Source organism: Coregonus lavaretus (genome assembly GCF_964263955.1).
Source record: "Coregonus lavaretus genome assembly, chromosome: 40".
Taxonomy (NCBI): domain Eukaryota; kingdom Metazoa; phylum Chordata; class Actinopteri; order Salmoniformes; family Salmonidae; genus Coregonus; species Coregonus lavaretus.
In genome coordinates this window covers 2,228,374-2,251,818 of record NC_140027.1, presented here as the reverse complement: position 1 = coordinate 2,251,818, position 23,445 = coordinate 2,228,374, and positions in this window count along the sequence as shown.

The window sequence follows — 23,445 nt, the reverse complement described above, 5'->3', positions numbered from 1 at the left end:
AAAACTACTGTTCAACACTGTACTTTTTTCATGCTCACAGCTCCTTACAACAATGCTGCCAGCTCAAAAATCTATGGGTCTATCATGGGTGACCAAGTTGAAGGTGTACGATAGGACGAAAACCTTCCTGGTATGTCTGTCAGCAGCAGCATCAATATAGAGCATCTCAAGTCTTAAGCCAGCCAACATCTGTAATCAATGGGGCGTTGGTAGCCTCAAGGTTAGAGAAGCAGGCCAGCAACCGGAGGGTTGTCGGTATGAATCCCACTGCTGACGGGGGGAAAAAATATTGCGAAAGTCATTGGGTGCTGCACTTCAGCTGCTCCAGCCTCTTCAACCTTATGTGTGTGTATCAGTGGCGGTCAGTGCCGTTTAAGATGAGGGAGGACAATTTTTTTTACAAGAGCATGGCCCTATTTCTATTACAGCATATTGGAATACTGTCATTCATATTTCATTCACCCAGTTCAATGTAACAGTGATAGGTTTAGGCTACTACATGATACAAACATTTTCCATATACCCATCATGAAGTTGCTACAACCTAGCCTATGAATGAAAGTTTACAACGTAGGTGCACACAGGTCGAGAGACAAATTTGAGGTGACAGACAGTGACACATGACATGTCTATTGGACAAATTCAGGTATGTTTATCCCCGTTTTGTTCGGTTTGCATCCGATTAAGAAATGTTTTTCAACAGAATCAGCGGAATGAATACACCCCTGATCACGCGTCAACACAGTTCACTTTCATAGCAGCCACGTTGTATTCCTTCTCTCCTCCTCTCACATTTTCCTTTCGCTTGTGGAATTCAATGCACAACACATCAGCTGTATGTGACCAGGCAAAAAACCTTTCCAAGACAAACCGCTACACACAGACTACATCGTTGTCATCATATTTGCTAAAGTAAAGTCATTGTCAGCATAGCTAATAGAACTAACGCGTTAGTAAACCAGCTACAATCATGCAGTAACGTTACAGTGTAAGCAGTTACACCGGTGAGGCCCGGTGGCAATAAATTAGTAAAACCAGATGCTAACATGGCATCCCTCTGTTTGAGCAGGGTGTTTCAGTAGGCTGAACTAGCTACCTGCATTTGCTAGCTAAGTAAGTGAAACTGAAAGTGAAAAGAAATGATGAAATCTCTCTCTTCTCTATTTCTCTCTTCTTCTCCTTCATTTTGGAAGAAATTAATTTGTTCAAAACTGTTCAACTATTGTCTTTCCCTCTATTTGAATCAAATACACACCCTATTTTATGCACTGCAGTGCTAGCTAGCTGTAGCTTATGCTTTCAGTACTAGATTGGGTGGACAACATGTCAGTTCATGCTGCAAGAGCTCTGATAGGTTGGAGGACGTCCTCCGGAAGTTGTCATAATTACTGTGTAAGTCTATGGAAGGGGGTGAGAACCATGAGCCTCCTAGGTCTTGTATTGAAGTCATTGTAGCCAGAGGAGGACGGAAGCTAGCTGTCCTCCGGCTACACCATGGTGCTACCCTACAGAGTGCTGTGGAGGCTACTGTAGACCTTCTTTGCAAAATAGTGTGTTTTAGTCAATTATTGTTGACGTGATTATATTTAGTATAGTTTTATCTAAAAAGGATAACTTAAAAATATATATATATATATACATATGTATATACAGTGGGGGAAAAAAGTATTTAGTCAGCAACGAATTGTGCAAGTTCTCCCACTTAAAAAGATGAGAGTGGCCTGTAATTTTCATCATAGGTACACGTCAACTATGACAGACAAATTGAGATTTTTTTTCTCCAGAAAGTCACATTGTAGGATTTTTAATACATTTATTTGCAAATTATGGTGGAAAATATGTATTTGGTCAGCTACAAACAAGCAAGATTTCTGGCTCTCACAGACCTGTAACTTCTTCTTTAAGAGGCTCCTCTGTCCTCCACTCGTTACCTGTATTAATGGCACCTGTTTGAACTTGTTATCAGTATAAAAGACACCTGTCCACAACCTCAAACAGTCACACTCCAAACTCCACTATGGCCAAGACCAAAGAGCTGTCAAAGGACACCAGAAACAAAATTGTAGACCTGCGCCAGGCTGGGAAGACTGAATCTGCAATAGGTAAGCAGCTTGGTTTGAAGAAATCAACTGTGGGAGCAATTATTAGGAAATGGAAGACATACAAGACCACTGATAATCTCCCTCGATCTGGGGCTCCACGCAAGATCTCACCCCGTGGGGTCAAAATGATCACAAGAACGGTGAGCAAAAATCCCAGAACCACACGGGGGGACCTAGTGAATGACCTGCAGAGAGCTGGGACCAAAGTAACAAAGCCTACCATCAGTAACACACTACGCCGCCAGGGACTCAAATCCTGCTGTGCCAGACGTGTCCCCCTGCTTAAGCCAGTACATGTCCAGGCCCGTCTGAAGTTTGCTAGAGTGCATTTGGATGATCCAGAAGAGGATTGGGAGAATGTCAGATGAAACCAAAATAGAACTTTTTGGTAAAAACTAAACTCGTCGTGTTTGGAGGACAAAGAATGCTGAGTTGCATCCAAAGAACACCATACCTACTGTGAGGCATGGGGGTGGAAACATCATGCTTTGGGGCTGTTTTTCTGCAAAGGGACCAGGACGACTGATCTGTGTAAAGGAAAGAATGAATGGGGCCATGTATCATGAGATTTTGAGTGAAAACCTCCTTCCATCAGCAAGGGCATTGAAGATGAAACGTGGCTGGGTCTTTCAGCATGACAATGATCCCAAACACACCGCCCGGGAAACGAAGGAGTGGCTTCGTAAGAAGCATTTCAAGGTCCTGGAGTGGCCTAGCCAGTCTCCAGATCTCAACCCCATAGAAAATCTTTGGAGGGAGTTGAAAGTCTGTGTTGGCCAGCGACAGCCCCAAAACATCACTGCTCTAGAGGAGATCTGCATGGAGGAATGGGCCAAAATACCAGCAACAGTGTGTGAAAACCTCGTGAAGACTTACAGAAAACATTTGACCTGTGTCATTGCCAACAAAGGGTATATAACAAAGTATTGAGAAACTTTTGTTATTGACCAAATACTTATTTTCCACCATAATTTGCAAATAAATTCATAAAAAATCCTACAATGTGATTTTATGGAATTTCTTTTCTCATTTTGTCTGTCATAGTTGACGTGTACCTATGATGAAAATTACAGGCCTCTCTCATCTTTTTAAGTGGGAGAACTTGCACAATTGGTGGCTGACTAAATACTTTTTTCCCCCACTGTATATATATATATATATTTTAATGAAATTCACTGAGGAGGATGATCCTCCCCTTCCTCCTCTGAGGAGCCTCCACTGGTGTGTATATCGAAGGGGTTGGGTAAAAGCAGAAGACAAATTTCCATCTTGTATGGATCAGTACAGTATTCTTCACTCAACACAAAATTTCCAACAACTAGTTCACTGGACAAAGAACTTCCCTCTCCTACAGGGAGGTATACAGTGGCTCGCGAAAGTATTCACCCCCCTTGGCATTTTTCCTATTTTGTTGCCTTACAACCTGAAATTAAAGTGGATTTTTGGGGGGGTTGTATCATTTGATTTACACAACATGCCTACCACTTTGAAGATGCAACATATTTTTTATTGTGAAACAAACAAGAAATAAGACAAATAAACAGAAAACTTGAGCGTGCATAACTATTCACACCCTCAAAGTCAATACTTTGTAGCGCCACCTTTTGCAGCAATTACAGCTGCAAGACTCTTGGGGTTTGTCTCTAAAAGCTTGGCACATCTAGCCACTGGGATTTTTTTCCATTCTTCAAGGCAAAACTGCTCCAGCCCCTTCAAGTTGGATGGGTACCACTGGTGTACAGCAATCTTTAAGTCATACCACATATTCTCAATTGGATCTGGGCTTTGACTAGGCCATTCCAAGACATTTCAATGTTTCCCCTTAAACCATTTAAGTGTTGCTTTAGCAGTATGCTTAGGGTCATTGTCCTGCTGGAAGGTGAACCTCTGTCCCAGTCTCAAATCTCTGGGAGACTGAAACAGGTTTCCCTCAAGAATTTCCCTGTATTTAGCGCCATCCATCATTCCTTCAATTCTGACCAGTTTCCCAGTCCCTGACGATGAAAAACATCCCCACAGCATGATACTGCCACCACCAGGATGGTGTTCTTGGGGTGATGAGAGGTGTTGGGCTTGCGCCAGACATTTTCCTTGATGGCCAAAAAGCTACATTTTAGTCTCATCTGACCAGAATACCTTCTTCCATATGTTTGGGGAGTCTCACACATGGCATTTGGCGAACACCAAATGTGTTTGCAAATTTTTTTCTTTAAGCAATGGCTTTTTCTGGCGACTCTTCTGTAAAGCCCAGCTCTGTGGAGTGTATGGCTTAAAGTGGTCCTATGGACAGATACTCCAATCTCCGCTGTGGAGCTTTGCAGCTCCTTCGGGGTTATCTTTGGTCTCTTTGTTGCCTCTCTGATTAATGCCCTCCTTGCCTGGTCCGTGAGTTTTGGTGGGCGGCCCTCTCTTGGCAGATTTGTTGTGGTGCCATATTCTTTCAATTTTTTAATAATGGATTTAATGGTGCTCCGTGGGATGTTCAAAGTTTTGGATATTTTTTATAACCCAACCCTGATCTGTACTTCTCCACAACTTTGTCCCTGACCTGTTTGAAGAGCTCCTTGGTCTTCATGGTGCCGCTTACTTGGTGGTGCCCCTTGCTTAGTGGTGTTGCAGACTCTGGGGCCTTTTAGAACAGGTGGGGAAAAAAGTATTTGATCCCCTGCTGATTTTGTACATTTGCCCACTGACAAAGACATGATCAGTCTATAATTTAATGGTAGGTTTATTTGAACAGTGAGAGACAGAATAACAACAAACAAATCCAGAAAAACGCATGTAATTTTTTTAATAAATTGACTTGCATTTTAATGAGGGAAATAAGTATTTGACCCCTCTGCAAATTATGACTTAGTACTTGGTGGCAAAACCTTTGTTGGCAGTCACAGAGGTCAGACATTTCTTGTAGTTGGCCACCAGGTTTGCACACATCTCAGGAGGGATTTTGTTCCACTCCTCTTTGCAGATCTTCTCCAAGTCATTAAGGTTTCGAGGCTGACGTTTGGCAACTCGAACCTTCAGCTCCCTCCACAGATTTTCTATGGGATTAAGGTCTCCAGGACCTTAATGTGCTTCTTCTTGAGCCACTCCTTTGTTGCCTTGGCTGTGTGTTTTGGGTCATTGTCATGCTGGAATACCCATCCACGACCCATTTTCAATGCCCTGGCTGAGGGAAGGAGGTTCTCACCCAAGATTTGACGGTACATGGCCCCGTCCATCGTCCCTTTGATGCGGTGAAGTTGTACTGTCCCCTTAGCTGAAAAACACCCCCAAAGCATAATGTTTCCACCTCCATGTTTGACAGTGGGTATGGTGTTCTTGGGGTCATAGGCAGCATTCCTCCTCCTCCAAACACGGCGAGTTGAGTTGATGCCAAAGAGCTCGATTTTGGTCTCATCTGACCACAACACTTTCACCCAGTTCTCCTCTGAATCATTCAGATGTTCATTGGCAAACTTCAGACGGCCCTGTATATGTGCTTTCTTGAGCAGGGGGATCTTGTGGGCGCTGCAGGATTTCAGTCCTTCAGGGCGTAGTGTGTTACCAATTGTTTTCTTGGTGATTATGGTCCCAGCTGCCTTGAGATCATTGACAAGATCCTCCCGTGTAGTTCTGGGCTGATTCCTCACCGTTCTCATGATCATTGCAACTCCACGAGGTGAGATCTTGCATGGAGCCCCAGGCCGAGGGAGATTGACAGTTCTTTTGTATTTCTTCCATTTGCAAATAATCGCACCAACTGTTGTCACCTTCTCACCAAGTTGCTTGGCGATGGTCTTGTAGCCCATTCCAGCCTTGTGTAGGTCTACAATCTTGTCCCTGACATCCTTGGAGAGCTCTTTGGTCTTGGCCATGGCGGAGAGTTTGGAATCTGATTGATTGATTGCTTCTGTGGACAGGTGTCTTTTATACAGTTAACAAGCTGAGATTTGGAGCACTCACTTTAAGAGTGTGCTCCTAATCTCATCTTGTTACCTGTATAAAAGACACCTGGGAGCCAGAAATCTTTCTGATTGAGAGGGGGTCAAATACTTATTTCCCTCTTTAAAATGCAAATCAATTTATAACATTTTTGACATGCGTTTTTTTGGATTTTTGTTGTTGTTATTCTGTCTCTCACTGTTCAAGTAAACCTACCATTAAAATTATAGACTGATCATTTCTTTGTCAGTGGGCAAACGTACAAAATCAGCAGGGGATCAAATACTTTTTTCCCTCACTGTATATTGAGATCATGTGACAGATCATGTCACACTTAGATTGCACACAGGTGGACTGTATTTAACTAATTATGTGTCTTCTGATGGTAATTGGTTGCACCAGATCTTATTTAGGGTCTTCATAGCAAAGGGGATGAATACATATGCACGCACCACTTTTCCGTTATTTATTTTTTAGAATTTTTTGAAATAAGTTATTTTTTTCATTTCAAATCACCAATTTGGACTATTTTGTTTATGTCCATTACATGAAATCCAAATAAAAATCAATTTAAATTACAGGTTGTAATGCAACAAAATAGGAAAAACGCCAAGGGGGATGAATACTTTTGCAAGGCACTGTAATTGTACCTCGTATCCGCCATCTTAAAAAGTTGCTATTTCGTTTTTCTTAATGCATTGAAAGTACACATCAGAGACATGGTTGGAGTAGGACATGATCTGCTGTCCCTACAGTACATCCCCTACTCCCTACAGTACATTCCCTACTCTCTGCAGTACAGTCCCTACCGTTCATTCACCTCTCTTCAGACTACATGACTCATTGTAGAATCCTCCAAAATATGGTTAGGGTTAGTAAAATGGATAGAAAAACACATTTAACTTTATGACAAAGACCTGGTGTTCACATCAATACAGGGGTTGGATCTTAATTTGACCAGTTTGTCACAGCAGGAAAATAATCTGTCAGCAACAGGAAATGTGAAGTATTGTGTTGATTATAATTAATGGACATCTTTGTAGGTGTTGTTACATTTTTGTTAGGGCAAATCCAGTGTGACATTTAAAAGTGGAAAATACAAACGTTAGAAGCCTTTTTAAACGTTGAATACACTACAAGTTTTAATTTCCTGCTGTGCAGGAAATGTCCTAATATATTTTCTGACGTGCAAGGTTCAGAAGGATTTGGATTTCTTTCAGAGCTATGGCCACTGTTACGGCATGGCATGCCCTCGAAAAGATCAGTTAATATGACCTATGATGAGTTATTTTGACTCACAGTTCACCTCTGATGAACTGACGTTCATAGTGTTATGATTGCAGGTCGTTAGTTAGTCCTTGAGAGTCTATATCCATGAATAAACATGCACTTCATACGTCTCTCCATTAATTTCCCACTTCCCACTGTGATGCTGCGGTGAAAGGTACATTTTCTAGGACGTCATCTCCATAAATGCACCTATTAAACTAAAAACCTATAGAAACAGCTCACTTCGGGATCCTTCATGATCCTCCATCTCTAACTTACCCTCCACTGTGTATTTCCCACATGATGATGCAGCAAATGTATCTATCAACTCGGAAAGGCTCCGAAAGGCCACCACTTCTGTGGCCTCCGGGGAGACTTGGCCCCGGCCCCGTGCTACTTTTGGACCCCATGTTTTCCCCTTGGCAGAGCTCTCCCACTGCTTCAGGATTGTATCCGAGGTGACATTTTTCCAATAGATTCATCACCTTTTCCTGTACTGTTGAATATACATCAGGGCATACCCCTCTCTCTGGAGAGCAGTGAAATCCTTCCTCTCCTCTCTTCTCTTCCTCCTTCTCTGCTGCTCCGAGACTGTGTAAAGGCATAAAGCACCTCCACTCCGATGACAGATGGAAAATGTGTATTGAGAGTTCTGCTCGGTGGAAAGCCCTTAAGGTAATGGGAAGCAGTATCTTAAAAAGCGCTCGAATGCACTTTTGAAAACACTTAGAAAAAGTCTCTGAGGGGATGACTATTAAAAGTTATGGGTTTGTGTGTCAACCCTGAAATGAAATGCTGTAAAAATGCAATTTTTTTGGCTGTACCAATGTTGAGTTTTTGAGTTTAGGGAGACAAATGGGAGAGAATTTTAATTTAGTTAATTTACACCTGGAGCTAACTTTGTTCTATCCCCTGGCCACATTCTCAAGAATGAATCTACAATTGTATTCACAGACAGCGATACTGTAGTCACTGCATTATTATTCACACTGCAATTCCCTTTCATAAATAATTTATCCAAAAACGAGATTATACAACAATTAATAAATTGCCTTTTTAATGCCATTTGTATAGGGTCCAAAACTGAGAAGGTAGTCCTATCACACTCCATGAAGTCCTATCACACTCCACAAAGTCATTTCACACATCAATCTAGTCAAGGCACTACAATGGGATCCTTCTTGACTCTTATCAGCCTTTAATAACGGGGAAGTAGGATGGGATACTTCATGACTCTAATCGGTCTTTTATAACAGGGAGGTACGATGGGATACTTCATGAGCTAATCCAGAGGTTATCAAACCTCTCCTCGGGGACCCACCAGTCGTTCCATGTATTTCATCTAATCCAGAGCTAGAACACCTGATTCAACTTGTTGAATATTCATCAAGCCCTTGACTAGGTGAATCAGGTGAGTTAGTTCATGGCTACAACAAAATTGTGAAATGTCTGGGGGTCTCTGAGGAGAGGTTTGAGAACTGTTCGAATCGGCCTATAACAACAGGGCACTCAAATTTGGGAAACTTGATCGCTGTAGCAAGGTGAGAAAGCTAGAAAGCTGACGCTGGCTATCAGGGAGCCAATGGCCTTTGACCAAAACATTTAGGTGATGATCGATAAGCTTAATGAGCTATTGCTCCCAAAAAGACTCACTTTATCGCCTCGTAGAGCAATAGACTTCACAAGCACTTGAGGTTGGACATAACTCAATGTATGAGAGGGTTTTGACCAATGAGGAATTAAGACTGTGTCCATCTATCAGTTTCTGTAATTACCCCTATACTGGCTTACTGACTTAGCAGTTAAATCCTCAAAGGCTCATGGCTCATGGCTGATGGCTGATGGCTGATGGCTGATGGCTGATGGCTGATGGCTGATGGCTGATGGTTGATGGCTGATGGCTGATGAATAGAAATATAATACTACATCCACAGAGGACATTTCTTGTATTATACTGTAGACCAGAGGTGTCAAACTCATTCCACGGAGGGCCACATGTCTGCGGGTTTTTGGTTTTTCCTTTCAATTAAGACCTAGACAACCAGGTGAGGGGAGTTCCTTACTAATTAGTGACCTTAATTCATCAATCAAGTACAAGGGTGGATTGAAAACCCGCTGACACTCGGCCCTCCGTGGAATGAGTTTGACACGAGCTGTAGACTGTAGGTGCCAAAATGATTTCAAAACCTTGTGTACAATACACCTTTTTACAGCTGTAGTGAACATATTCATTCAATATGACATGAGACCATTGCAACCACTCCATCATGCTTTTTCCAAACCAAGAATCAAAGCTCCATAGCTTTCATTTATTATTCAAAGTGAACAGCTACAGTAATGCACACATCAGTGACAGTTGGATTAGAATGTGATCTGCTGTCCCTACAGTATAGTCCCTAATCCCTACAGTATAGTCCCTAATCCCTACAGTATAGTCCCTACTCCCTACAGTACAGTCCCTAATCCCTACAGTACAGTCCCTGCTCCCTACAGTATAGTCCCTACTCCCTACAGTACAGTCCCTAGTCCCTACAGTACATTCCCTAATCCCTACAGTACAGTCCCTGCTCCCTACAGTACAGTCCCTACTCCCTACAGTACAGTCCCTAGTCCCTACAGTACATTCGCTAATCCCTACAGTACAGTCCCTGCACCCTACAGTACAGTCCCTACTCCCTACAGTACAGTCCCTAGTCCCTACAGTACATTCCCTAATCCCTACAGTACAGTCCCTAGTCCCTACAGTACATTCCCTAATCCCTACAGTACAGTCCCTAATCCCTACAGTACAGTCCCTAGTCCCTACAGTACATTCCCTAATCCCTACAGTACAGTCCCTAATCCCTACAGTACAGTCCCTAATCCCTACAGTACAGTACCTAATCCCTACAGTACAGTCCCTGCTCCCTACAGTACATTCCCTAATCCCTACAGTACAGTCCCTAATCCCTACAGTACAGTCCCTACTCCCTACAGTACATTCCCTAATCCCTACAGTACAGTCCCTAATCCCTACAGTACAGTCCCTAATCCCTACAGTACAGTCCCTAGTCCCTACAGTACATTCCCTAATCCCTACAGTACAGTCCCTACTCCCTACAGTACAGTCCCTAGTCCCTACAGTACATTCCCTAATCCCTACAGTACAGTCCCTAGTCCCTACAGTACATTCCCTAATCCCTACAGTACAGTCCCTAATCCCTACAGTACAGTCCCTAGTCCCTACAGTACATTCCCTAATCCCTACAGTACAGTCCCTAATCCCTACAGTACAGTCCCTAATCCCTACAGTACAGTCCCTAATCCCTACAGTACCTAATCCCTACAGTACAGTCCCTAGTCCCTACAGTACATTCCCTAATCCCTACAGTACAGTCCCTAGTCCCTACAGTACATTCCCTAATCCCTACAGTACAGTCCCTAGTCCCCACAGTACATTCCCTAATCCCTACAGTACAGTCCCTGCTCCCTACAGTACAGTCCCTAATCCCTACAGTACAGCCACTAGTTCCTACAGTAAAATCCCTACTCCCTACACTACTATGGTCCACCGTTCCAAGAGTTCCTCTACAGTAGTGAAGTGAAAGAGGCTGCGGCTGCGGTGGCGGCTGAGGCAGTGTAGGAGGGGCAGTGGCATGTACTTACCCTTGAGGAGCTTGGCCAGATGTGTGTGGTGAGGTCTCAATTGAGTGGGGAGATAGAGGATTCCCCTGCTGACACGACAGATGTGTTACCATGCACACACTTTTCAATTAATAAGACACACAGGGGGGAGAGGAAGGAGGGGGGAGGGGGGAGAGAGGGAGATGAGGGAGGGGGGAGGGGGGAGAGAGAGGGAGAGGAGGGAGGGGTGAGGGGGAGGGAGAGGAGGGAGGGGTGAGTGGGGGAGAGGGAGAGGAGGGAGGGCTGGGGGTGAGGGAGAGGAGGGAGGGGTGAGTGGGGGAGAGGGAAAGGAGGGGTGAGTGGGGGAGAGGGAAAGGAGGGGTGGGTGGGGAGGGGGGAGAGGGGGGAGAGGCACAGGGAAAGGAGGAGGAGAGTTAACTACTCCTCTGAACTGTGCCAAAACTTCTTCTGAGAGAGAAAGACAGACTCCAAGAGATATGGGAGATTAGAGTATTAAGATAACATTTGTTTCCTGAAATAGAGTTCATATTAAAAGTTTACAAAAAATTGCCTTGAAGAACATTACAGAGAGAAGACGACATAGAATTTTCATGCATTGTGTTTTGATTAGCTGAAAAGGTGCTGTATGATGTAGACGTTTCAAAATTCCAGCTAGTCATTCACTTACTGACAGACAAGAGGCAAAACAACAAGTAGAGTGGTGTGCAGACAGTCCATCTACTGCAGAAGTGTTTTTTTTTTTAAGGAAAAAAATATAACAAAATCACCACCCTCTCCAAGAGCTATAGCGGTTGCCATTCTAACTTTGACCCCAAACTTTTTTTTGTATAGCAGATTGAACTCTTCTCGCCCAGAAAGTCATATGTCAATGTGTGAAGGCTAACCTTAACAAACTGTCTTGTGAAAATTACAGGGGTTATGTCCCAAATGGCACCTTATTCCTTGTATAGTGCAATGCTTCTGAACAGAGCCAGACAGTGCATTCGGAAAGTATTCAGACCCCTTGAATTTTTCCACATTTTGTTCCGTTACAGCCTTATTCTAAAATTGATAAAAAATGGTCCTCATCAATCTACACACAATACCCCATAATGACAAAGCAAAAAAGGTTTTTAGAAACTCAGTTCTTTGTTGAAGCGCCTTTGGCAGCGATTACAGCCTCAAGTCTACTTGGGTATGACGATACAAGCTTGGCACACCTGTATTTGGGGAGTTTCTCCCATTCTTCTCTGCAGATCCTCTAAAGCTCTGTTAGGTTGGATGGGGAGCGTCGCTGCACAGCTATTTTCAGGTCTCTCCAGAGATGTTCGATCGAGATCAAGTCTGGGCTCTGGCTGGGCCACTCAAGGACATTCAGAGACTTGTCCCAAAGCCACTCCTGTGTTGTCTTGGCTGTGTGCTTAGGGTCGTTGTCCTGTTGGAAGGTGAACCTTCGCCCCCAGTCTGAGGTCCTAAGCACTCTGGAGCAGGTTTTCATTAAGGATCTCTCTATACTTTTCTCCATTCATCTTTCCCCCGATCCTGACTAGTCTCCCAGTCCCTGCCGCTGAAAAAGATCCCCACAGCATGATGCTGCCACCACCATGCTTCACCGTAGGAATGGTGCCTGGTTTCCTCCAGACGTGACGCTTGGCATTCAGGCCAAAGAGTTCAATCTTGGTTTCATCAGACCAGAGAATCTTGTTTCTCATGGTCTGAGAGTCTTTAGGTGCCTTTTGGCAAACTCCAAGTGGGCTGTCATGTGCCTTTTACTGAGGAGTGGCTTCCATCTGGCTACTCTGCCATAAAGGCCTGATTGGTGGAGTGCTGCAGAGATGGTTGTCCTTCTGGAAGGTTCTCCCATCTCCAGAGAGTAACTCTGGAGCTCTGTCAGAGTGACCATCGGGTTCTTGGTCACCTCTCTGACCAAGGCCCTTCACCCCCGATTGCTCAGTTTGGCCCCCTAGATCTGTGCCTCTACACAATCCTGTCTTGGAGCTCTATGGACAATTCCTTCGACCTCATGGCTTGGTTTTTGCTCTAACATACACTGTCAGCTGTGGGACCTTATATAGACAGGCGTGTGCCTTTACAAATCATGCCCAATCAATTGAATTTACCACAGGTCGACTTCAATCAAGTTGTAGAAACATCTCAAGGATGATCAATGGAAACACAAGTCTCATAACAAAGGGTCTGAATACTTATACACGTGATATTCAAATTTTATTTTTATTTTCTTTGCTACAATTTCTAAAAACCTGTTTTTGCTTTGCCATTATGGGGTATTGTGTGTAGATTGAGGAGGAAATGTGTTATTTAATCAATTTTAGAATAAGGCTGTAACGTAACAAAATGTGGAAAAAGTGAAGGGGTCTGAATACTTTCCGAATGCACTGTATATGGGCCCTGGTCAAAAGTGGTGCATGGTAAAGGGAATAGGGTGTTATTTGGAATACAGTCAGGGTTATTTCAGGCTACTTCTTATATCAAAAGAAACAGACTGGCAAGTTCTCTCGCTTTGATTGATCAAGTCAATGTGACCACTAAGTTTCTTGATCATAGCTTCTCCCCTCCATCCCCTCGTGTCCTCAGCTCGTGGAAGAAGCAGTTACCCCCCCTCTCTCTCCCCCTACGGCTCTGCTGGCTTTTGGATATAGCTCATTTAGTAGGGCCGTGGAAATATCTGCCAACACTGCTGCTCTCTCCTCTCTTAAAATAACCTCTGAAGCCAGGCGAAGCAATGTGAAGGACCTCACTTCATTGTTCAGGGCTACAAAAGGTAGGTTGTGTCTTTCCCTCTTAAAAGAAAAAACGGATAATTTAAAACCCATTGGGTGGTTGTCAACAGTTGCTATCCATCCAATGAATACACAGGAAAATGGTAGCCAACTGAAAGATGCCCCTTTGAACAGCTAGTGGCCCTGAAGAGCAAATTAATAAGGGCAAAAGAGAGGAAATGAAGAGACATAGAGGAAAAACAAATTATCCCAAATCATAGCGGTTGGGGGAAGTACAAGCTAAAAGAAGGAGACTGCAGGATGAAGTGGAAAATAATGTTCTGCTTTGCCATAAGTGGAATGTTGAATAGCTCAATACAGTAGTTGTATGTTTTTCTATTTGTGGTATGTCTTTAGAAATGTTTTCTTGAAGGCCATAACAATGGAAACATGTGAGAGTGGCTCTTTATATATTGATAGCTAGACATTTGAAGGTTATTGAACTGTGGAAGGAAAATATTATTTCAACCCAGCGGGAACATCTGGTTGAAATAAGTCACCATACTGCAATTTCAACCCCAGTAGCACAGGGACCAGCCATACTTTGTTCAAAATTGACAAACAAAAGAGTGAATTGAATGAATGCATTCAAATAGACTGATCATCTGCCCGGGGAGATATACACAGACATCATTCAGTGTGTCTAAGTCTGCTCAGGCCCTGCATGACATTAGATAACTCATGTTAGTAACAATGTTTCTACTGGGAACACTGTCGCACAGCATGAAACAGACTATGAAACATGTTGTGTCATCGCTCGCTAATTAGCATTGCCAATCACTCTCTACTGAAAAGGACACAGGAAAATTCACTGTGACCTTATGAATATCCTTGACATAATGCATTATCTTATAACACGTTATAAGCTATGTATGATGCATTATAATTCATGACATAATTACCATCGCAAATATTATTTTCAATAATAATAATGGCAAAGCAACACTGGGAAGAGGGGGTTTAGAAGACTGGTAACAGTTTCTCAGGGACATCATTATATTCAACACCTGAAAATGAATGGCAAGCCCCCAACTCCTGAACTCCTGTCTCTCTCCTCACTTCGGCATATAGATGACTCCCTCTTGTCTGCTTCTAACACAGCGGTTTTATCTGCCTAGGTTTTGTTTACCTGTCAAATAGCAAATAGGAAATAATCTGTGCGAGGGTTTGGGATGGTAATGTTTTGTTTTGAAACGGCTCACACTTTGACTCCTGTATGCTTGCTACATGTTTCTGTTTGGAGTTGAAAACATATTTATATTCTTGATCTGTACAAGAGATTGCAGATGTTTTTGATCTAAGACAATGTGGCTTCTACTTCGAACAATAATTGATGCCAAGGATAAATTAATAGGACTTTGATCTCTCTCTCTCTCTCTCTCTCTCTCTCTTTCCTCTCTCTCTCTCTCTCTCTCTCTCTCTCTCTCTCTCTCTCTCTCTCCTCTCTCTCTCTCTCTCTCTCTCTCTCTCTCTTTCTCTCTCTCGCTCTCTCTCTCTCTGTCTGTCTGTCTGTCTGTCTGTCTGTCTGTCTGTCTGTCTGTCTGTCTGTCTGTCTGTCTGTCTGTCTGTCTGTCTGTCTGTCTGTCTGTCTGTCTGTCTGTCTGTCTGTCTGTCTGTCTCTCTCTCTCTCTCTCTCTCTCTATCCTCTCTCTCTCTCTCTCTCTCCTCTCTCCTCTCTCTTCTCTCTCTCTCTCTCTCTCTCTCACACACACACTCTCTTTCTTTCTCTCCCTCCCTCCTTCTCTCTCTCTCTGTTCTTTAGGGGTTACTGGAGATGCGACAGATCCTGTCTCCGGTGACACGTTTCAGTGGTTGAATTAATCATCTAAAAGTCATTGTTTCTTATCAAGCATAATCCTGTCAGATAGAGATGAATATAACTACCGCACGTCTCTATGGATAAGTTCTTCTTTATTTCTCTTTAATGAATAATTGAGTTGGAGCTGAATCAATGTTTTTCCTATGAGACACAATCGGAGGCATGAACGTTGAATAACACTGTCACATAAATTAACTGGTAAAGTGCATCAACCCTGCCAGGGCCAACGCGATTCATCTCAAGGAAAATAAATGATAAACTAAAACAATTACATATATAGCTGCGATGATATATGCGTCCGATTTTAAATGCCACGTCTATGTAGCTACTGTATGCATCTGAAACACACCGCCACCGTCAACCATCATTTTTCTCTATAATAATCATGGTCTTTACAGCATTAGAGAACTTGTTATTATCATTATATTTCATGTACGTATATGTGTTGCATCCCAAGACCTTGACATTTGCATGTTGTTTGTTAACATCTCATTGAACTAAATAGGAACCGGATGAAAACATTCCTACTCTTTTCATACTATCGTGCTCCCCTGAACCAACCAGCATGGCTTGCATATCTTCTTTTCACACTGTCCTTTCCAGCATGGTCCAAGCCACTAACCAGACCAGTGAAGTAAGCACAGCTCAGCTCAGCACAGTAATGTTAAAAGGGTATTGGCTATCCAGAGAACAAACAACATATTCTACAGTACAGTTACAGTGAGGGAAAAAAGTATTTGATCCCCTGCTGACTTTGTACGTTTGCCCACTGACAAAGAAATGATCAGCATATAATTTTAATGGTAGGTTTATTTGAACAGTGAGATATTTTCTATGGGATTAAGGTCTGGAGACTGGCTAGGCCACTCCAGGACCTTAATGTGCTTCTTCTTGAGCCACTCCTTTGTTGCCTTGGCCGTGTGTTTTGGGTCATTGTCATGCTGGAATACCCATCCACGCCCCATTTTCAATGCCCTGGCTAAGGGAAGGAGGTTCTCACCCAAGATTTGACGAGACATGGCCCCGTCCATCGTCCCTTTGATGCGGTGAAATTGTCCTGTCCCCTTGTCAGAAAAACACCCCCAAAGCATAATGTTTCCACCTCCATGTTTGACGGTGGGGATGGTGTTCTTGGGGTCATAGGCAGCATTCCTCCTCCTCCAAACACGGCGAGTTAAGTTGATGCCAAAGAGCAACATTTTGGTCTCATCTGACCACAACACTTTCACCCAGTTCTCCTCTGAATCATTCAGATGTTCATTGGAAACTTCAGACGGGCATGTATATGTGATTTTAGGGGGACCTTGCGGGCGCTGCAGGATTTCAGTCCTTCACGGCGTAGTGTGTTACCAATTGTTTTCTTGGTGACTATGGTCCCAGCTGCCTTGAGATCATTGACAAGATCCTCTCGTGTAGTTCTGGGCTGATTCCTCACCGTTCTCATGATCATTGCAACTCCACAAGGTGAGATCTTGCATGGAGCCCCAGGCCGAGGGAGATTGACAGTTATTTTGTGTTTCTTCCATTTTTGGTCTTGGCCATGGTGGAGAGTTTGGAATCTGATTGATTGATTGCTTCTGTGGAGAAACTGAGATTAGGAGCACTCCCTTTAAGAGTGTGCTCCTAATCTCAGCTTGTTACCTGTATAAAAGACACCTGGGAGCCAGAAATCTTTCTGATTGAGAGGGTTGAAATGCAAATCAATTTATTACATTTTTCACATGCGTTTTTCTGGATTTTTGTTGTTGTTATTCTGTCTCGCACTGTTCAAATAAACCTACCATTAAAATTATAGACTGATCATTTCTTTGTCAGTGGGCAAACTTACAAAATCAGCAGGGGATCAAATACTTTTTTCCCTCACTGTAGACACTCATCATCAACAAATCATAGGCTGTTGGCTTTGAGGTCGACCCTTTCTGGCTGGCTTACTCTTTGTCTACCCCAGTACTGTCATTCATGTGGTGCTCAGGACAGCACACACAGAGCACACACAACACACTGCAGGCTTCAGGAGTGAGGGAACATGTGGATAAGAGATTCATACACGGCTCCTAAGGGGGAATCTCCAGTACTTGGATGGATTACCTTTTTAAATGGAATTAACCATGCATCATCGAATGAGCCGCCACATGGAGGGCGATGCAACATATTGCGCCTTCTCCCTTAAGCTATGGCTTAATCTGGTATTCAGGAGATGCAATTAAATACAATAGCGTCCAGGTTTTAGTTTATACTTAACATAGTTGTAAGAACTGATACGTGTAACCCAGAGGGTGAAAGTGGTTGAAATGACGTCATTGGTTGTGATTATATAATTTCAACCTACTTTGCCTGCTGTGACATTATATGTAAGTATGTAAGTGATTAAAAAACGAATACTAAACATGGTTTAAAGGGATTCTCCGGTACTTTTGTATACTTTTTAGCCAGTAGTTCTGAAAGTAGCACCCACGAGCCAAAAGTGCTAGCTGTCACTCAAATGGTGAGGGGCTTAATCTCATTGGCTGGAACTCAAATTGGTAGGGGGCTGGTCCACATGGGGGGAAATGTAGGGGAAATGTCCATACAGCTTCCAGAAAACAATCTCTTTCAAACTAGGGATTTCGTGGCTAATTATGAATGTACAAACTACACATTGACACATCCAGCCGAAAGCGGGAGGTTTAAAAAAATACTTACTAGTCGCCAAATGACCGGAGCATGTCTTTAAGTGTATGACTTCTAAGGGTCATTGGTATGCCTGTTACTCGCTGAAGGCCAAAAAGCTGCTTGTGCCAAAACACACACACACACACACACACTTTCCTGGCCAGGATTCCGAATAAACCTCACAATTGGCAGACTTACGTGGCCCAGGACGCAACAAGGAGGAGGAGCATAGGGAAAATAATTTGGGAAGGATTCTCATCATCGCTCAGCGCTGGTGGTGCGCTCGGTGAACAGATGCCCTGCTGAAATCAACTTGATGAGACACACACACACACTTACGCACGCACGCACACACCACATACACACACAAACACACTTGATGAGGCCAGTCCTGCTGGAGGCAATTAGGTGTCAACATTCTCTGGTTATGTTCTCAGGGAGACAAGACAACCTGCTACAGAGGAGAGGAGGGAGAGGACACTCATCAACCTTCCTATCCCTCCCATCTTCCCCCAATCCTCCTCTCCTCCTCCCATACCGCTCTCAGACTCTCACTGCTCGATTGCAAAGGGGATTTGATACAGAATCAGAGTCCAAATGTGAACATAATAATAATAATAATGAAACAGTCAAACCAAACACATTTTCCGAAAGCGTAAAACCCAACAAATGATAAATGATCTCTTTAGTTGTGAAGTCGGGAAATCTTTCCCCAACTTTGCACATTTTGGTCTAAATAAAAGACCACTTATAGGTGTTAGCTTTACCTTCGATAATTGAGTGCTCCAAATCAAAATGAGGGCTCTAATCGAGCATTATCTTGGGGATGTAACGCTAAATGTGTCTTCTTCACTCCCTGCCCTTGTAGAGAAGACTGTCATTAGACTATCATTAGACTATCATCAGACTATTATTAGACTATAATTAGACTGTCATTAGACTATCATTAGAATATTATTAGACTATCATTATCATATCAATTGAACCCCTCCTTTGTCTACCTTAACACCTGTCTGTCTGCAATTGTCTCTAGCGGTGTCGTGGCAGTTTCCGTAACGTCGGGAAATAGTGTGGGCGACTCCCTTTAAGAAAGCTCAAGCCTCGCAATAAAAAAGGGCTTTGATTCCCATCTCGACGACGGTCGGCGACGGCAATGACAGAGTCCCCTGCAACCATCAATAATTGGACTTAAGGTTGCCTCTATTATGTGCTTGTGGAACAGCAATCTAACACTTTGCCATCTGTTTGTGTTAGTGTTAATCATGTCCATTCTCCTCCCGTTATTGTTCCAGATGGCTTCCATAATTGCGTTGTTTCTTCTTGCAGATGTTTTATGGAAACGGTTTAGGAGCGCCGCCAGTGCTCGGGTCGGGTTGACAAAACACTGGAGGGGTAATGGAAAGAAAAAAATTCACGGGCAGGTTCCAAGTTTTTATCGGTAGTTGGCTATAGTTGCGTAAACAGTGTAATTTTCGCTAATAGCCCCGAGTCACTTGGTGGAAAACTGGGGCTGTAGCAACATGTCCTGGTGATGGAGGAACTAAATGGTGGGAGATTGAATGTGCTGCCATGTGGTCTGGAGTAAGACTCCCTTGTATATTATGAGAGAATTTGTCATTATATTGGAAAAACTGTAGCATGTACTATATGTAACAGTAGCTATTGCGGCAGTAACTTAAGTTCCGATACTTGATGACTTGTAGAGCTTATGTCAATATATCCTCTTGACAATACTGTACATACGATGCTTTAATAACCATAGGTGACATTGTCTATGTTTTATGTAAGCAATAATGCAACAGATGTCGCAGTATATTGTCACAGGTCAATATATTCTATGCCAACATACATGGTTACTAGGTAGACTCCAATACCAAAGTTCATAAACCTTTTACTGCAGTGGGCTAAATCAGGGTCACACAGAGTGTTTCTTGGTAGTCTACAACAAATCTACTTAGAAACAAAAGTACACACACACATAGTTATGGGCTTTTAAAAAAAGAAGACACCTGTACCATGTCAGATATAGAGTTGAAATGTATAAAATGTTTAGTTTGCATCCCAATATTACACTTTATATACATCACAGACGACTGAAATATAAGAAAACCGTTTGACATTAAAAATATATATATACAGTGAGGGAAAAAAGTATTTGATCCCCTGCTGATTTTGTACGTTTGCCCACTGACAAAGACATGATCACTCTATAATTTTAATGTTAGGTTTATTTGAACAGTGAGAGACAGAATAACAACAAAAAAATCCAGAAAAACGCATGTCAAAAATGTTATACATTGATTTGCATTTTAATGAGGGAAATAAGTATTTGACCCCTCTGCAAAACATAACTTAGTACTTGGTGGCAAATCCCTTTTTGGCAATCACAGAGGTCAGACGTTTCTTGTAGTTGGCCACCAGGTTTGCACACATCTCAGGAGGGATTTTGTCCCACTCCTCTTTGCAGATCTTCTCCAAGTCATTAAGGTTTCGAGGCTGACGTTTGGCAACTCGAGCCTTCAGCTCCCTCCACAGATTTCCTATGGGATTAAGGTCTGGAGACTGGCTAGGCCACTCCAGGACCTTAATGTGCTTCTTCTTGAGCCACTCCTTTGTTGCCTTGGCCGTGTGTTTTGGGTCATTGTCATGCTGGAATACCCATCCACGACCCATTTTCAATGCCCTGGCTGAGGGAAGGAGGTTCTCACCCAAGATTTGACGGTACATGGCCCGTCTATCGTCCCTTTGATGCGGTGAAGTTGTCCTGTCCCCTTAGCAGAAAAAAACACCCCGAAAGCATAACGTTTCCACCTCCATGTTTGACGGTGGGGATGGTGTTCTTGGGGTCATAGGCAGCATTCCTCCTCCTCCAAACACGGCGAGTTGAGATGATGCCAAAGAGCTCCATTTTGGCCTCATCTGACCACAACACTTTCACCCAGTTCTCCTCTGAATCATTCAGATGTTCATTGGCAAACTTCAGACGGGCCTGTATATGTGCTTTCTTGAGCAGGGGGACCTTGTGGGCGCTGCAGGATTTCAGTCCTTCAGGGCGTAGTGTGTTACCAATTATTTTCTTGGTGACTATGGTCCCAGCTGCCTTGAGATCATTGACAAGATACTCCAGTGTAGTTCTGGGCTGATTCCTCACCGGTCTCATGATCATTGCAACTCCACGAGGTGAGATCTTGCATGGAGCCCCAGGCCGAGGAAGATTGACAGTTCTTTTGTGTTTCTTCCATTTGCGAATAATCGCACCAACTGTTGTCACCTTCTCACCAAGCTGTTTGGCGTGGTCTTGTAGCCCATTCCAGCCTTGTGTAGGTGTACAATCTTGTCCCTGACATCCTTGGAGAGCTCTTTGGTCTTGGCCATAGTGGAGAGTTTGGAATCTGATTGATTGATTGCTTCTGTGGACAGGTGTCTTTTATACAGGTAACAAGATGAGATTAGGAGCACTCCCTTTAAGAGTGTGCTCCTAATCTCAGCTCGTTACCTGTATAAAAGACACCTGGGAGCCAGAAATCTTTCTGATTGAGAGGGGGTCAAATACTTATTTCCCTCATTGAAATGCAAATCAATTTTTAACATTTTTCACATGCGTTTTTCTGGATTTTTTTGTTGTTATTCTGTCTCTCACTGTTCAAATAAACCTACCATTAAAATTATAGACTGATCATTTCTTTGTCAGTGGGCAAACGTACAAAATCAGCAAGGGATCAAATATTTTTTTCCCTCCCTGTATATTTTTAAATTAATTATGAAATTATGAAAAAATGAATAAAATTACACCAATGAGGCCACTAGGTCATTGGACTGCAGGAAAGGCCTACTAGTATCTGAGGTGTTATTCATCCTAACCTGGCAGTAAATGTCCTTTTCCCCGAGGTAGAAAGTGAAAATATTCCCTAATCATCTGCACCCATCAACACTACTGATCTGATTCGAATTTGACAAATTTCACTGACTATAACACGGCGGCTCCTCATCCTACGTGCCAATTTGAAAATGCCCTCATTTTCCTCTGTCATTGTCTGCATAGCAATACTTCCCGCTGCAATGCAGTGAAATCACATTAGGAGTGCTGATGCTGAAGCATCAGCTGTGTCGTTGGTAAAATGGCAGCCAGAGGAAATGGGGGTCACCCACACTCCCCCGCACTCTGATTCATCTCCTCAGAAAAGAGTCAAAGGTCAGATAATGAGGCCTGATATCATTGCAGGTGGCTTCCCCAGGGAATATGGAGGCAAGTTAGGGACATAAATATTTTGAGGAGGTGGTCCCACGCATAACTGGTGTTTATGTTTATAAGCATTTAGACTAAATGTATGCATTATCACTCTAGTCACAATATTACCGATATATTGTAGCCTCGTGTGTTTGATGAAAGTAGATACAAGTGCTCATGTATTTGTCTTATTGTGATATTTGCCCTCTTTGGTTGTCTTGTGACCACTCAGGTACTAGAGTGGTACTTATGATGCACTTCCTCATCTGCTGAGGTTCACAGGGAACAGTCAACATTCAGATCCCATAAATAACTGAAAAACAAAACAGTACAGTGTAGTAGTCCAATACAAACGGATCTCTCTCTCTCTCTCTCTCTCTCTCTCTCTCTCTCTCTCTCTCTCTCTCTCTCTCTCTCTCTCTCTCTCTCTCTCTCTCTCTCCCTTTTTACGAGAAGTCAAACTTACATTTGTTTAAACATTACAAATATCATCAATTCGCTTATGTCACCCCAACAAACTTATCACACATTCCATTCAACATAAATTGGACACCATGTTAGTTCTCCTGCCACAACTTTAACACAGTACATTTCTGTGGTATTTTCTTCATTGTGACAGGACAATGGGATCGAGCTATTATTGTTCCATTAAGAATCCCAATGACAAAAGCAAACAGCGGTGGTGGCAGGTCATCTCTTACTCTGACAGTCATTTCCTTTGTGTTCCTGAATCAATCTGGGAATTAATTAAATGAAATAATGTATTATTCACGACCTATACCCACCTCTGCTATTTGCATGAAGCACAATTGCTGTAGTAGGCACTACATACAAAGAGCAGTCTAAATGACTGACCTTTCAAAGAAGGATATATCCGATGGGGCACCATGTAGACAGAGTTTTCATTATGTTGCTAATGAGACAATGGAATTTCTTGGGGGCGGATGAGAAAAAAACTGCATAGCATATTCTCAATGGGGGATGCTGCAGAAATGTAGCAGATTGCAAACACACATGGTTTTGCAGCCAAATACACTACCCCTGCAGCAAATAGTCATTCAGATGTCT